This window comes from Ursus americanus, chromosome 16 (assembly GCF_024610735.1).
Source record: "Ursus americanus isolate L20-20 chromosome 16, mUrsAme1.1.p, whole genome shotgun sequence".
Classification (NCBI taxonomy): Eukaryota; Metazoa; Chordata; class Mammalia; order Carnivora; family Ursidae; genus Ursus; species Ursus americanus.
In genome coordinates, this window is record NC_142142.1 from 58,363,498 (window position 1) to 58,379,055 (window position 15,558).

The 15,558-nt window shown below is 44.4% G+C and overlaps 1 protein-coding gene across 5 annotated transcripts in view; it reads left to right on the forward strand.

Annotated features, from left to right (window-relative positions):
- EXPH5 (exophilin 5) overlaps positions 1-15,558 on the forward strand; it is a 70,791-nt gene that overhangs the window by 15,062 nt on the left and 40,171 nt on the right. Inside the window, exon 1 of one of the 5 annotated variants that reach the window (XM_045797722.2) lies at positions 816-6,067. The exons of the other annotated variants lie outside the window; for them this stretch is intronic. The gene's annotated coding sequence lies outside the window, so the exon portion shown is untranslated. Of the gene's footprint in view, positions 1-815; positions 6,068-15,558 lie in introns of those variants that run through there. 5 annotated transcript variants of the gene reach the window in all.

Sequence of the window (15,558 nt, forward strand, 5' to 3'; positions counted from 1 at the left end):
CAACGTGGAAGCCCGATGAGTTTCTGAAAGGGAAAAGCAGCATGATTTTGGTACAAATTGGCCAGAAGCGAGAGGAAGGAGTTACGTACGTCTCTGTGCGACTCTGTGATTATACAGGAATACTTGACTTAAATATACACAGCACTTTAAAGCCTACTGTGTTCAGCTGAGCCCCTTAAATGTCCTTTAAGGTAGAACGAATATGATTATCCCTACTTTCCCCAAATTTTATTATCCTTATTTCTCTCTTTTCTCAAAGAGTCTCAAGACCAGAGTAATGTCCAGGGGTGGGTGTGGGACTCTGACGGTCCCCCGAGGCTCTTGTGCCACGTGGTCTGTGGCTCTGTGGGTGGCGTGGGACGATGGAGATGGGTGGAAAAGTGGAGGTTCGAGGGCAGTTAATACCTTAGCTTTGAGGGAGTTAAATAACAGTTGAGAGAACATGTGAGCAGAGATCATAGCAATGGCAGCATGGGGGTCAGATGGAGGGCCCCCAAGATCTCCATCTGCCCCACCCCTGCAGCCACACCAAACACGCCTGCCAGCCACGTGAGACGCAGGAACGTTCTGGGGATGCTGATGAGATACAGACTGCAGTGGCAGTGAGGCCAGGGGGCTCTGGAGACAGAATCGTCAGACGCTCCCAGATGGCCTGAGGACCACCTGTGGGCCTATATGAAATCCCCTGAACAGCCAGTGTTTTTATTTAAATCGGGTCAGAGTTCAGATGGTGACCCAGGTTTTTCCTTTCATTTGTAGGCTTTTAAATTGCAGAATTTTTAACAGCCTTTTTTTTTTTTTTTTTTTTTAAAGGCTGTCGTGTATTTGACATGTGGTTTTCTTCCTTTCTTCCAGATCCCAGCAAGGTATATAAAAATTATGCTTTGGACCATGCCTGTTTGAGGGTAGGTCTCAGTTGCTGCCTGAATCACCGTGCATTTGCACGTGGGCTCGCACTTCAAGGCTCCCGATCAGGGTGAGCAGAGGCCATGTGAAAACTCTGCTTCCTGAAAGTTGTCCCCTCGGTCTGGATAGAGGAGCTTCACGGCTCCGAGTAGGCAATGTGCTGGCGCTTCGCTGGGGTGGTTTCTGACAATGGCCTTCCCCGTGGTTGGGGTAGGCAGTATATCAGGGAGGCTCCGGCCACCCTCCCGCTCTCTCTCTCTCTCTCTCTCCCCCTTGTCTGCTTCCTGGTGCCTCTCCCTCCCTAAGGACATCATTTTCTCCCCAGTTCTCAGCAACCCCCCTCATCCCATCAAGACGCATCCTTATTTGCAGGTTATGGTAGCAGCGGCTCCACAGAAGACAACTGGAAAGGCCAATAAATTAGGTCATGTCTGTCCACAGCAGTTTAATTGCCTTGCCCCTGCCATCCAGGCACAGTTCTTTAAAAGGCGTATGAGTAACATATTCCCTCCAGGGTAGCTGTCTCCACCTTCAAAGCCACACCGGACCCCACCCTCACCTGCTCTACCTAGCATTTTGTACCCTGGTTCTGCAGGGCTCTGGCTCCAGACTCTGCCCAGCTGTTTCTCATTTCCTCCATGTGGTAACTTTTCACACCTTGTTCAGGGCCTTACAGATCCTTAAAGAGAGTTCACGGGAACAAAAAGATACATAAATGTAACTTTTTATTAAAAACATTTTGCATGTGTCTAAGAACTGACCAACTAGTGTTGTAAATGGCACAATTTCCAAACAGTGCTTCGGAGCAATGATAGCATTAAAGTGATAAACATGCTTTTCTGCTCTTGGCTCATCTGAGCTTCGTCTCTGAGGCGCTCTGGGCCACTCACAGGCGGGAGCCGTAAAGACGGAAGCTTCCTCACCTCCAGGGCCCTGGGTCTCTTGGGGAGGTAGCCAGGTCCCCCCTTCTCCTTCAGCGTGGGTCCACCTGCCTTCCTGGGACGCGGTAGTCGGCAGGACGTTTTTATTGCAGGTGGGTCAGCCATCAACAGTAAGTGTTGGGAGTAGCACCTCAGTTTCACGTCTCTCCTAGAGCTGCCTGCTGGGACGAGCTCCTCCGCTTACAGCATGAAGGCGTCTGTCTTTGGAGCCTGTCTCTGTCTCAGGACCCTCCTCGCAGCACTGGTAGGGTCAGAAGTTGGGTACCTCTGTGTCCCTCTCTAGGGTGAGAGCCCCAGCCCCGTAGGAGAGATTTTTTTCTCTATCATGGATTCAACAACACTCCTGTTGAGAGGCGCTCATTTATTTAGCAGATACACGCGAGATCCCGTTATGAACCGCGAGATCCTGTTAGTACCGGAAATACAGAATACCCTCCGCAATCTCAGTCGTCAGCGACCGGGAGGGATCGGAAAACAGCGTATTAGCTGTACCATGGCAGACAATAAGCCAGCTACGCACAGGGACACAGAGCTCATTTCACCCCAGGTGAGGTCTCAGGGAAGACTTTGCTGGAGAAGATGAGGCCTGAATTGAGTTAGATGGGGTGTGGGGTGAATAAAAGTGGGAAGGGCAACCCACATGGGGCGGACAGCACTAGGGATGGCCCAGAGATGGGGAGGACCCTGGGGAGTCGCAGGCATCGGCAGTAGTGGGATCACTGGAATACACAGCGAGAGCCTGTGACTGGCAGGAGTCCCTGGGGAGCCCCGGGGGTGTCTGGAGCCCCAGAGTGGCACCTGTGGCGGAGGTGACGCCGGGGTTAGAAGACCTATGTTTAAGAGTCCTGACTAGGGATGAAAAGAAGGGGAAAGGCTCAGGAAATATTTGGAAAGTTAAATTAGCTGCACTTGGGGCTGACAGGCTGGAGAAGGGAGAAAGGTGAGTTCATGGGAACCCAGGTTTCTGGCTTTCAGGAGCTTTTGGCATTTGGTCACTGTTCACACTGAAACTGGTGAATTCCGGTGGACTCTACGCTCTGGGAATCCAGGGTAGGTGATAGATCTGAATCCTAAAGGCCACCAGTTCCTTCACCGGCTTTGAAACATGGAGGTGCTTTATCTCATGAGGTACTTTCTGTCTCAGCAAGGAAGGTCAGGTCTGAAGCCTGTGACCAGGAGGGGAGGTGAAGGGAGAAGTAGGCAGAATCCGAAGCAGAGTTCTGGCAAGGGAGCCTGGAGCATGTTCTCTGGCTCCAGATGGCCTGGTAAAGGACTTGTGCGTCCAAGCTGCCAGCAGCCACCTGGCGGGTGAAGAGGGACTGACTGGCCCCCAGGAACCAGCTCCCTGGCACGCAGAGGCAAGCAGCCTGCCGGCCAGCGGGGATCCAAGCAGCCAGAGGAGACCATGAATGCTTTCATTTCCTGCCTGTCACTTTGGGCTTCTGTCAGGAGCTTCAGTGCCCTCCCATTCCAAGCAAAAAGAATTCAGGCTGACTGGTCATTGAAATACCCTCCTCCCCTCAAAAAAAACCCCCCAAAAATACAAAACCCAAAAACCGAAAAAAACAAAAGAACCCCAAGACACCTCAAGTGTCTGTTTCCCTTGGTGAAGTAGCAGCAAGTTGACTTTTCGGCAGTACCCTGCTCTCCGTGCGGGGTCGGCAGACGCGTTTCAGCTTCAGCAAGTGGGGAGTCCCCTGTCTTCACTGTGCCCTCTCCACCAGCCTAGGGCACTGGGGATCTTGGTTTCGAAGCTTGTCCAAAGTCACTAAGAGAGACAAAGCCATCATTCTACCTTGTGCTGCCCAACACCGACCAGGTAAGCTGCCGTGCGCCAGAATGAAGCCTGGGCAGGTCATTTGGCCTGATATTCCAGAATGTGCTAGAATATATTGAACGTACATCTCTAGGTTCAAAGCAACAAGGCTGAGAATGGTATCATCAACAGGCATGACGAGAAAGGAAAAAGATGACTCTTTCCAAGTTTATCATGATGGGAGTTTACTTAAATCTCAGCATCTTTGGGGATCAAGATTAGTGATGTTTCCATTTCATTCAAATAAGAGATACTTGACAATATTTTGAGGACCTGCTATTTGTATGATTTATGCAGTCTGGTATGATAAATGTAAAATGTAGAACCCAAGAAATTGGCAATCTCTTTGGGCAGACAGGGCATGAAAATTTAAATACTATGCTGCACATGACTAAGTACCTCATGGGTGGTCCAGACAGTAGGATTTTGGAGTGAGAGAAAGACGGATGGGAGCTGAAATGAGGAGAGTGTTTGTAAAGAGACTGGCCTTGAAGGCTGGTTAGAGGTGAATGGGGAGAAGGACTCCCAATTATGGCTTGTTAACGCCTCCATTGTTCCAATTCTACATAACACACTTTGTGAACTTTAACGAGCAGTTAGACACAAATCTTCACTTCAGAAAGGCTGTTTCAGTACTGGGAACTAAAGTCCTAAAGAATAGGGCTAGTGTTTGTTTATTGAGTGTAACTGCTGGCTTGGGAGGGTGTTCCTCAACCCTGCCTTCCTCCCTCCCCCCTTCCCCGGGAATCTCTTCACCTTCAGTTACTTCTGCTATATGTTCACTAATTTTTTTTTTTAGCAAAAATTTCTAAAAATAGTTTTTTAAACTTGCACATGGAGAATGAGATTTAGCTTAACCATTTACATATTATTTTTATTTTTATTATTCTGAATGGTAACTAGAGAAGCACAAAATTATTTCTGATAAAATAGAAGTTAATTATGTGCTAAAGGGTTATGCGGTCCCTTTCTCCCTATCTCTAGCTTTTAGGTGGATCTGCTGAATCAGGGAGCAGCCACCCAGTGGGTTGGTTCGAGTGACAGGCATGAAGCCACAAGAAGAAATCTTTGACTTCCCTTCCAAGTCCTGGTCTTGATATGAGAGCATAGGACGCCTCCAGAAGGCCTGCATGATCTGAGTATTGAACCATCTCCCGTGTGTTTCTAACAAGGAATTGAGAGCATTTCAGAGTTTCTGGAATTCTTATAGCCCAGTGACATAGGACAGTATTATATAGAAAATATTAATAGATAATGATTGACCTCCATAAGTAAGCTTGGATGATTTCTCTTGATGGAAGGCCACCAAATAAAAACTTCTATGAACACTGAAACAAAACAAAAACAAGCAAAACCTGCTTCTTCACTCCTACTTCCTTTGCTCCAATTACTCTCTGCCAGTTATGGTCTTCAGCTATGCCCCCTTCCTACACACACACACCCTCACAATCTATTTTCCAAATCATTTGATCATTCACTGAAGAAAGAGCATCACTCGTGAGAAACAGTGGCAGATTTGGACTCTGCCATAATGGGGTTTATATACCCCAGTATACTCCAGCAAGTATGTTTCTGTCTCTCCTCTGAGATCATCTTTGTGAATGCTTTCCCAGCCCTAACCCAGAACTAATCATATTCTTCTTTATGATCCCAGAGCAAGAGTCTTCGTTTTTTATTATATGATTGTGACATAATAAGAAATATATATATTTGATCTTTGTCTCTGGTTCCTGGCACCACCGAGCTTCTAAAACCCTTGAAATTTTCTGAGTGGTAGAGGTGGGAGGAGTGTCTTTTGTTATTCGTAATATGGTCCTTTCCACCATATCTGAGTCTAGGACTCCTGGGAGTTGGGGTCAGAGGAACCAGTCCCGTGATTAGAGGATTGGAACTTTTAGCCCCACCCCCTGACCTCCAGGGAGGAGTGAGGAGGGGTGGGGACTGGAAATTAACTTAACCAACAATGGCTAATGATTTAAACAATGGTGCCTACATAATGAAACCTCTATAAGACTGGGTAAACCACGAAGTTCAGAGAGCTTCTGGGGTGGTGAACAGGAGTGCATCCACATGCGGGGAGGGGGGCAAACCCCCCACTGCACAGAACCTCCTGTGCTCAGGACGCTTCCGGACCTTGTCCTGTGCGTTTCTTCATCTGGCTGTTCATTCGTATCGTTTATAAATGTCCTTTGTAATACTTTGGCAATAGTAGGTAAACTATTTACCTGTGTTCTGTGAGCTGTTCCAGCAAATGATCAAACCCCAAGAGCGGCCCTTGGGCGGTCAGTCAGAAGTACTAGGAGCCTGGGTTGGAGATTAGTGTCTGAAGTGAGGTCAAGTCTTGAGGGACTGAGCCCTTAACCTATGGAGTCTGCACTAACTCTGGGCAGTTCGTGTCGGAAGTGTGAGTAGAGAGACTGGGTTTTTGTTTTGTTGTAAAGATTTATTTATTTTTGAGAGAGAGAGAGTGTGTGGGGAGGGGCAGAGGAAGAGAACCCCAAAGCAGACCCGCCGCTGAGCATGAAGCCTGATGCGGGGCTCCATACCAGGACCCCCAGGATCATGACCTGAGGCCAAAACCAAGAGCCAGTTGTTGAACTGACTGAGCCGCCCGGGCACCCTGAGACTGTTTTTCCTTCAAGCATCTGATGTGTCCTGTGTTATAACACGGCTCTTTTGTATATCCTTTCCTACTGTTAGAGCTTACGTTTCCGAGTATATTCCCAGTGTCTTTACAAATGCAGGTGCTCATTATAGTTGAATTGAATTCATTTTATTTTTCACTCAAAAAATATTTTGCAGTCCTTCAGTGAAGTGCCAGCACTGAGCTAGGTCATGGGACAAAGAATAAGGAAGGGAAGGCAAACAAGCAGAAGAGCAACTCGGGGAAAGGCCAGAGAGTATGGCCAGGAGTTGGAATGGTTAGCTCCCAGGACTAAGTGAGGGGACAATGGGTAACAATCCACATGGGTAAGCTGGGGGTCTGGTGATAAAGAACTGAGTTTTACAGATGAGGAAGAAGAGACACATACATGTTACTTGATCAGCCCAAGTAACAAAGGAATCAGAACCCATCATCTGACTGTCCCCATCATCTGTCCTCCCACACGCTCAGATGGTGATTCTATGCAGCCAAGCCAGTCTGGGGCCGTTGGCTGGGAAAAGATGAAGATAGCGCTGGAGAGCGTCTGTGACAATAGTGTCTGTGTCCTGGGGCCACATTGTACCTCTCTTTGTGTTTACCACCACAACCTGAATAGTGGCAGGAGTAACGGGAGGCAAACAACCAAGGAAATTCTGTGCTTTGGAGACATCAGCTCTGCTGTGTGCCATGTTGTAGCAGCCAGTCGGAGCCCCTGCTTGACAACACAGGGACCCGTGTGAGCTACACTCTGAAGCAAATACCAGCAGTTGCGCATTCTGCCATCCTTTGGGTCCTTTGCCTTGAGCTTCAGAGAACTGATATTTTCAGTGACACCAGGGTTAAAATAATAAGCAAAGGCGTTGAGCAGATAAGTCATAAAAAACACATATTTAATTAACAAATGGAATAGTAGTCAACCTGTCTGGTAACTGAACATTTTTTAATGGAAAAAAAACTTTTTTATGGTGCTTATTAGATATCAGATTATCAAAGATTAATGAGAACAATAATAAGTCATGTTGGCAAGGGCATGGGGAAACTGGCCCTCATATGGGATCTGCTGGTTGGAGAAAAATTTGGTATAACCTTTCTCCAGCGCAATTTGGTGATATATTTCATAAGTCACTAAAACATGTATGTCCTTTGGCTCAGCAATCCCACCTCAAGGAAATTTATCCTGAGGAATTAACCATGAGTGCTAGGTTTGAACTATGTGCGTTTCAACATTATGGTTGTGAAAAATGAACAAAAACTCCCATATCCAACAATAAGGGACTAGGTACATATACTATGGAACAGAGATACAATGATAAGAAAATACCGATATAGCACAGCATTCTTAATAGAATGCTAAGTGGGAATTGTTGGCTGCAAAACAGTATTTATAGTGTTAAAGCATTTTTCAAAAAATATACACACACAGCATTTCTGCCTGAGAAACCCTGGAAGCGAGGGCTGATTGCCCGCTGAACAACCTCCCTTTACTCTGAGCTGGCTGGCACCAACTTCTCAAACTTACTCTTACACAAGAATTGGACATCAGGCAGCCCTTCCCCCAGACTGTAAGCAACGTAGATGAAGGTCTTCCGGTGGCGCTATTGACCCCCCCCCCAACTCCAATATCTGCCTCCATTCTTCTGACCCAGTGTGGGTAAGGGGACTTGTAACCTTCACAAGAGGTCTTTGGGTTTTTTTTGGTAAGAACACTTAACATGAGCTCTACCCTCTTAACAGAGTTTTCAGTGCATAATAAAGTGCTTTTATCTATTGGCACAGTGTTGCTCAGCAGATCTGTAGAACTTACTCATTTATGCAGAACTGGAATTTTATCTTTGTTGATTAGAAACTCTCATTTCCCCCTCCCCCCAGTCCCTTACTACCACGTTCTATTCTTTGCTTCTATGAGTTTAACTGTATTTGAAACCTCAGATAAGTGGAATCATTCAGTATTTGTCCTTATATGTCTGGTTCATTTCACTCAGCATCATGCCCTCAAGGTGTCACATTTGCAGACTTTCCTTCTTTTTACAGGCTGAGTAATATTCCATTTTATGTTTATACCACATTTAAAAAAATCCATCCTTTGATGGACATTTAGATTCCTTCTACATCTTGGCCATTGTGAATAATATTGCTACGGACATGAGAGGTACAGATATCTCTTGACCTAGTGTTTTCATTTCCTTCCAATCTATTCCCAGGAGTGGAATTGCTGGATCATATGGTAGTTCTATTTTATTTTTGAGGAACCTCCATACTGTTTTCCACAGTGGCTGCACCATTTTGCATTTCCATCAACAGCATACTAAAGGATTCCAAGTTCTTCAGTCTTGCCAACATTTGTCTTTGTTTTTTTTTCTTTTTCATAATAACCATTCTAACAGGTATGAGGTGATATCTCATTGTGGTTTTGATTTGCATTTTCCTGATGATTATTGATTTTGAGGATCTCTTCATCTCTCTCAGCCATTTGTGTGTTTTCTTTGGAGAAATGTCTATTCAAGGCCCTAGCCCATTTTTTAAAAAACTATTTATTTATTTATTTATTTATTTATTTATTTATTTATTTATTTATTTATTTGAGAGAGAGAGAGAGAGAGCAGGAGAAGGAGTGGGGGGAGGGGCAGAGGGATAGAATCCCCAAGGGACTGTCCGCTCAGCACAGAGCCAGACACAGGGCTCGATCCCATGACCCATGAGATCATGACCTGAGCTGAAGCCAAGAGCTCGACACTCAACCAACTGAGCCACCTAGGCACCCCCCCACACCCATTTTTAAATCAACTTATTAGTTTTTTGCTATTGAATTGTAAGAGTTACTCATATATTTTGGAAATTAACCCTTTATCAGAGATGCAGTTTGAATGTATTTTCTCCCATCCTGTGGGTTGCCTTTTCGCTCTCTTGACTGTTTCCTTTGCTGCGCAGAAGATTTCTAGTTCAATATAGTCCCACTTGTCTATTTTTGCCTATGCTTTTGAGTCATATCCATGAAATGACACCACACTTTCTAATTTCAAAATATATTCAACTCTACAGTAATTAAGACAGTATGGTACTGGCATAAAGTTAGATATATAGGCCAATGGGACAGAGTAAAGAGCCTAGAAATAAACTCATGCATATTGTCAACTGATTTTTGATCAGGGTGCTAAGAAAACACAGTAGAGAAAGGATGGTCTCTTCAACAAATGGTCTTGGGAAAACTGGACAGCAACATGCAGAATGAAATTGGACCCTTATACCACAAATAAAAATCAACTCAAAATGGGTTAAAAACTTACACATATGACTGGAAACTATAAAACCAGAAGAAAACATAGGGCAAAGAATTTTGGCTTTTTTGTTTTATTTTATTTTTTAAAAATTTATTTCTTTATTTTAGAGAGAGCAGATGAGCAAGGGTAGGGATAGAGGGAGAGAGAGAGAGTCTCAAGTAGACTCCCCACTGAGCATGGAGCCCAACGTGGGCTCGATCTCACAAACCCGAGATGGTGACCTGAGCCGAAATCAAGAGTCAGACGCTCAACCGACTGAGCCACCCAGGTTCCCCTTCGTTTGTTTTAATAAATCCTACAAGCAAATTCTTCTGACTGGTCTTCTCACAATTCGCTTGGCTGTGTGGAATCTCTTGCTTTCATGCCCCACCTAAACCTGAGACAGGCTGGCTCCCAATGTAACATCCTCCTGTCCCTCTTTAAAATGCTGGGCAGACACAGGCACACACAGCAGTGTCTCTGGTTGTGGGGATTGTGAGTGGCTTTTATTTACTTTAAACTTTCCCAAGTCTTCTGTATTGAGTGTAATTTTACTTTAATAATTAGAAAAAAGAAAGAACTTAAAAATCGTATAGTAGCAAATCAAAGTCTGTTTTATTGATATTTAAGATTTCCTGTCTCGACACTGAAGAATTCCCTTGTGAGCAGATTCCTGCTTGTTGACTGTGGCGGGCTGTCTTAGTTACGCTCTTGCAGGTTACAAGGAGCTCTTGCATGTGACAAGGGTTATACCCTGGTTTACATCGGAGGATGGGTGGCACTTGACTGCAAGTCTGTGATACGGCAGGAAGGAAACACAAGGAACAGCCTTACCCTGCACAGCCAGTGTTGGGAAACGGGGATGTTGATCAGGACAGAGCAGCATCCTGGTGTCAGTTGCCGGGACTGGTAATTGGCTGGACCGTGGCTCAGCCACACTGCTCTGCTTCTCTCAGTTTACTTCCATGGCCACAGCTGAGTTTCATTTTGCCACTTACCTCTCTGCCCTGTGGCTTCAGCCTGTTCACGACTCTGTTGCCTCGTGGCTTCTACATACGGTACCGCGTAATACCTCCCCACGGTGTAACTCTCAGACTCCATGTGACTTCAGTTTGTCTTACTTGTCATCATGATTTCAAGACATGTTAGGAGGAACCACATGATTGAGTTATTAATCACTGCCCAAAGTAGAGCACATCACTGGGCAGCGTTCCTTCTCTTGTTCAGCTTTTAGGTCAAGCGAATTCCTGGTTTGATTGATTAGGACCAGGAATGTGAAAAATTTTAGATCATAGGACCCAAAACACAACTACCCACGACCCCTTTTCTATGAGTGGGATAGGCTCCCAACACTTCCTGGGCTGCTCATAAGCATGGTCCACGGCTCTCGGACAGACATACCACCATGCTTAATTCATTATTGAGTCCTACTTGGGGATATTAGTAATGAGAGTGGAGGTGCTAGAATGATTTAAAGCAAAACAAAACAAAATGATGAGGGAATCAGACATCCAGTTTTCTTTTCTATGCCAGACATTTTATCCTACCTGAAAGAAAGCATTTTTGCTCATAAGGCCTAAATGATTCAAGGTAAATAGATGATGACTTTTAAAATCTGAGGTCATTGTTAATCAAGAATAGTCCACACCTATTCACATATACCAAGTAAACAGTTCCGTTCATTTCCACTTTTCTTCTGTAAAATACAGCTCACATTACTGCTTCGTTACACTGACATTTCCCTTTGGAGAAATGGGTTGGTTGTTCACAGGATGAATACAATTCTGTGCCTGTTCTTGATGCACTGAGACATGCATTTCAAGTACACAATAGCCTCCAATGTTACATTATCATTTTTATTGTGTAATAAAGCTTTGTTTAGGCTTTTTCTCCAAAGACCCATTGAGATTTTATGTTAAAGCGTTTAATACATCATGAAGAACAATCACAAATTTGTTGATTATTGAGAAAGAAGAATTTAAATACTAGAGTCTGAAAGTTAAAATGATAGCAAATAACAATATTACCAGTAAAATATCTTTTATACCAATATTAGGTTTCCATAAGTAAGTTACATAATTTGGAGTAGACACATGCATTTGTATAGCTAGCATTAACTTCCTTTTGCCCCAGGTACTGATTTTGTTTCAGAATCATTCTGGGAGTACTTCTTTGGAGGATGTTTGGGTAAATAAATGTCACTACATCTAAAGACAAAACATAATAATCTCTTCTGAATGAGATGATACAATATGAAACATGATGTGTGTTTGAAATAACCGATCAACAAAGTCATCATTCTAATGATAACATTTGGTTCAAGGATTTGGGGGGAAGTGTTCAAAGTAAAGCCTTTTGTAATGCGCTTCTGCAGTAATTTCTGATGATGTGGAGTGTCGACTTATCAGGTTAATGGTTGGAGAAAAACAATTTAAACCCAACCCATCATGAGACAGTTTTGCTAAAATGAACTTGGAAAAAGCAGCAACCATTTGGAGAATTACTTCAAGGTTAACTCTTTTTGAAAATGTATGTGATCCAGACCAATGAGACTTCACGTATGTCCACATCAAACTTTCGTTGACCCTGTCATTAAATCCTGCGGTGGATAATGATTTGCAGGTCATGGACTTTCTGAGCTTTCATGATCCCTGATGGGGACAGAGGAGCACGACTTGCATGGTGCTGGCATTTAGAAAACCTTGGGGAATTTTCTCACTTTCTGTATCCCGAAGCAAAGACTAAGGAGCTATTTGTAATGCTTCTTTCTCTATTTGGTTGGTGTGCAGGTAGGGGTAGGGAAAGAGGGAATGCTGTATTTCAGCATTAAGTTTCTTAAAGTTAAAGCTGCTTCCAGAATGTTGGATTTGAGTTGGTTTTCTGACATGGCTAAGTCAACATGGTACAAAGAGTGAATTAAACTGAATATGAGAAATGTGGGTATTAATTACCCTGAAGGCAATATAGTCTTGTGACCTTTCTGCCTGGATCTGGAATAAAGTTATGTGGGCATCACATTCTTTCAACCTTGCGGAATTGCCTAGGCTCCTCTGAGACTGTTCCTCTTTCTGTATTTTTTCCTTGGCAAGACATGTTGTAAGAATTGGCATTAAATTGCCTGAATATGAGAGAAAAGTAACATGCTCTGCATTCTTATTCGTGAGAATGAAGGGGGGGCTGCACTAGATATACACGAGTGCAGTTCTGTCTCGTTACCTGATTACATAACTAGCAGTACAGAGGGTGTGGCCAAAATTTAGGATGTAATTGTCTTTGGAAAGAAGCCATGAATAATATGATATGTAAGCAAATCCAAGACATTGAGATCATGGACTTTATCTGTGGATCAGAACTAATTGGCTTTAACCTACCTTGCAGTTGTGCTAATAACAGCCTCACAAGAGGGATTTCTGTCCATGTTGGCAGCTCCAGGCAGCTCCCCTACACTGTAAAATCCTAACATGGAACTTGCATTAACCCTTGCCTTACAAGTTCCTGTGGAAAGATGTCTGAGTATCTGTATAAAGAAGAACGAGTGGGGGAGTGCACTTGGGTGGCTCAGTCGGTTAAGTGTCCAACTCTTAATCTCAGCTCAGGTCTTGAGCTCATGGTTGTGAGTTCAAGTCCCATGTTGGGCTCCATGCTGGGCTTGCAGCCTGCTTAAAAAAAAATAAGTGGGAAACAAAGGCTAAAACTCTAGTTTTCAAATATTTAGTCTCTGCTTGCTCTGTGTTCAGAAAGTCTGGCGCTCTGGTTAGGGAGCTGACACTGCAGTGGTGAGCCCACTGGCATGAAAAAAAGGGGCAGGGACAGGCCAGGTGTTGAAGAATTCAGGCTCTGGGAAATAATTTGTACTCACTCTGAAAATAACACATGTTACCATGCTGAGTATTTGGGGCCTGAAGCCAGGCAGAAGCCTCACTCTTTTCCTCTCCATGGGATAACCACAGGCAGGATTTTTTTACATTTTGTGGTTTCAAATTTTTTTTACTGTATAATGAGTATAATAGTATCTACCTCGCTGGGCACCTGTGGGAGCAGCCAGCACAGTGCCCGTCAGCCAGCAGAATCTGACCATTGCATCCCAGACCCACTTCCCGCCTCCAGGAGGATATGCCATGTGCATGGGTCCCCTAATGTTCAGCAGCAGCACGAAGCTACCAGATATAACCCTATATGTTATCTTAGTTTTCCATAAAAGTATTGTCAGTTTGAATCTGCAGTTGTAAATTCTCTTCTAGTTGATTTGAATCATGTGCTTGATCCCAAGAGAAGCAGCAGAAAGGGCAGAGGGAGTGCAAGGACAATGGACCCCGAGAACCGTGTGAAAGGTGGCACTTTTCAGCCACAGAGCTGGACTCTGTGAGGTCTCAGACAGACCTAAATATGGATTTGTGGGGTTTTTTTGGTTTTGTTTTGTTTTGTTTTTTAAATATTTTATTTATTTATTTGATAGAGAGACAGCCAGCGAGAGAGGGAACACAAGCAGGGGGAGTGGGAGAGGAAGAAGCAGGCTCCCAGCGGAGGAGCCTGATGTGGGGCTTGATCCCAGACCGCTGGGATCACGCCCTGAGCCAAAGGCAGACGCCTAATGACTGATCCACTCAGGTGCCCCTAAATATGGATTTGTTAACGACATCCTTTAAATACTAGGCTGCGCCGCCTGGAAACATTAGCAAAAGCATGCTTAGGATCACCCCAAGTGTGTAAGTACCCTGGGGAGCTTCTGATTCAAATGCAGGTCCAGAGAGAAGAGTTGCCCAGATTCATATTCATTTGTTCACATGACTCTATGTCAGACAGGCATCATTCCAGAAACAGGACAAGCAAGGTCCTTGCTCTCATGGATTTTATTTCAGTGCAGCAAAGGGGAGATGATTGACAAAAAAGCAAATAAATGAAGGTGTTTCCACAAGGAGAATAATGAAATTAAGAAAAGTAGACCAAGAAATTTGATAGTAGGTATGCTTGGGGGAAGGGATTATTTCTGTTGAAGGGTCACAGAAGGCCTCTCTTAGAATGTGACGTTTTAGCTAAGGCCTAAATGATACCAAGGAATGGCCATGTGATAAAATAGGGAAGAACATTACAGGTGAAGGGGGCAGCAGGTGCAAAGCCCATCAGGGACCAGATTGGCTTTTGAGAGGAGCAGAGAGAAGGCCAGCTGCTGATTGGGGTGGGTGAGGTATGATAACGTGGTTAAAAAAGGTAGAGGGCCAGAGGCTGCACAGCCCCGGAGACCATGGAATTTGGAATTCTTAGTTTGGAATTCTTAGTATGGTTGGAAGCTCATGGAGAGATTTAAGCCTTTTCCTCCAGGCTTCCCTCTGTGGTTTTAAAATATCACTCTGGCTGCCATGTGGAGTCTGAACGAAAGGGCAGCTAGAATGGAATCGAGGAGACGAGGGGGTTCCTGCAGTCACCCTGGTGAGAGACAGTAGTGGTTTGGGTCAAGGTGGTGGTAGGAAAACCATTGCTTCCTAGCTACAAACTCCAAGAAGACTAGGAGTGGTCTCTTTTGTGTATGTATTAATTCCAAGCTTCTAGAACAGTGCCTGGCACACAGTAAGTTTCAAAAAATACTAGCTGAATCACGTGTGTGAATACTTTCTGAAGTTAGACTGGAATCCAGGATGAGATAAATAAACGTGTAAACTCTTCTCAGTGCAAGCACTGTTGCCTTAGGAGAGTTTAGAAAAGTAAATCTTTTAGACCTTGTACTAAAAATGTGCAAAAAATCTTTGCAATCATGTGTCCAGACATTGGCATTAGCCAGTGCATGCAGTGCAGTGCGAGGTCCATTCCAGTGACTGGCAGTGAGCTTACCCAGTGGGCCCCCCAGTCTGAAATCTTCACTGCAAATTAGTTTTCTAGCGATGGTGCTGTCAAGTGCAATATGAAAGTCTGGGAGGACAAGGTGACCCAACCTAAGCAGTTGATGCTTTTGAGTTTCTTTACCGGGAAAGGAAAAGCTGAAGTGTGATTGTCTTTACT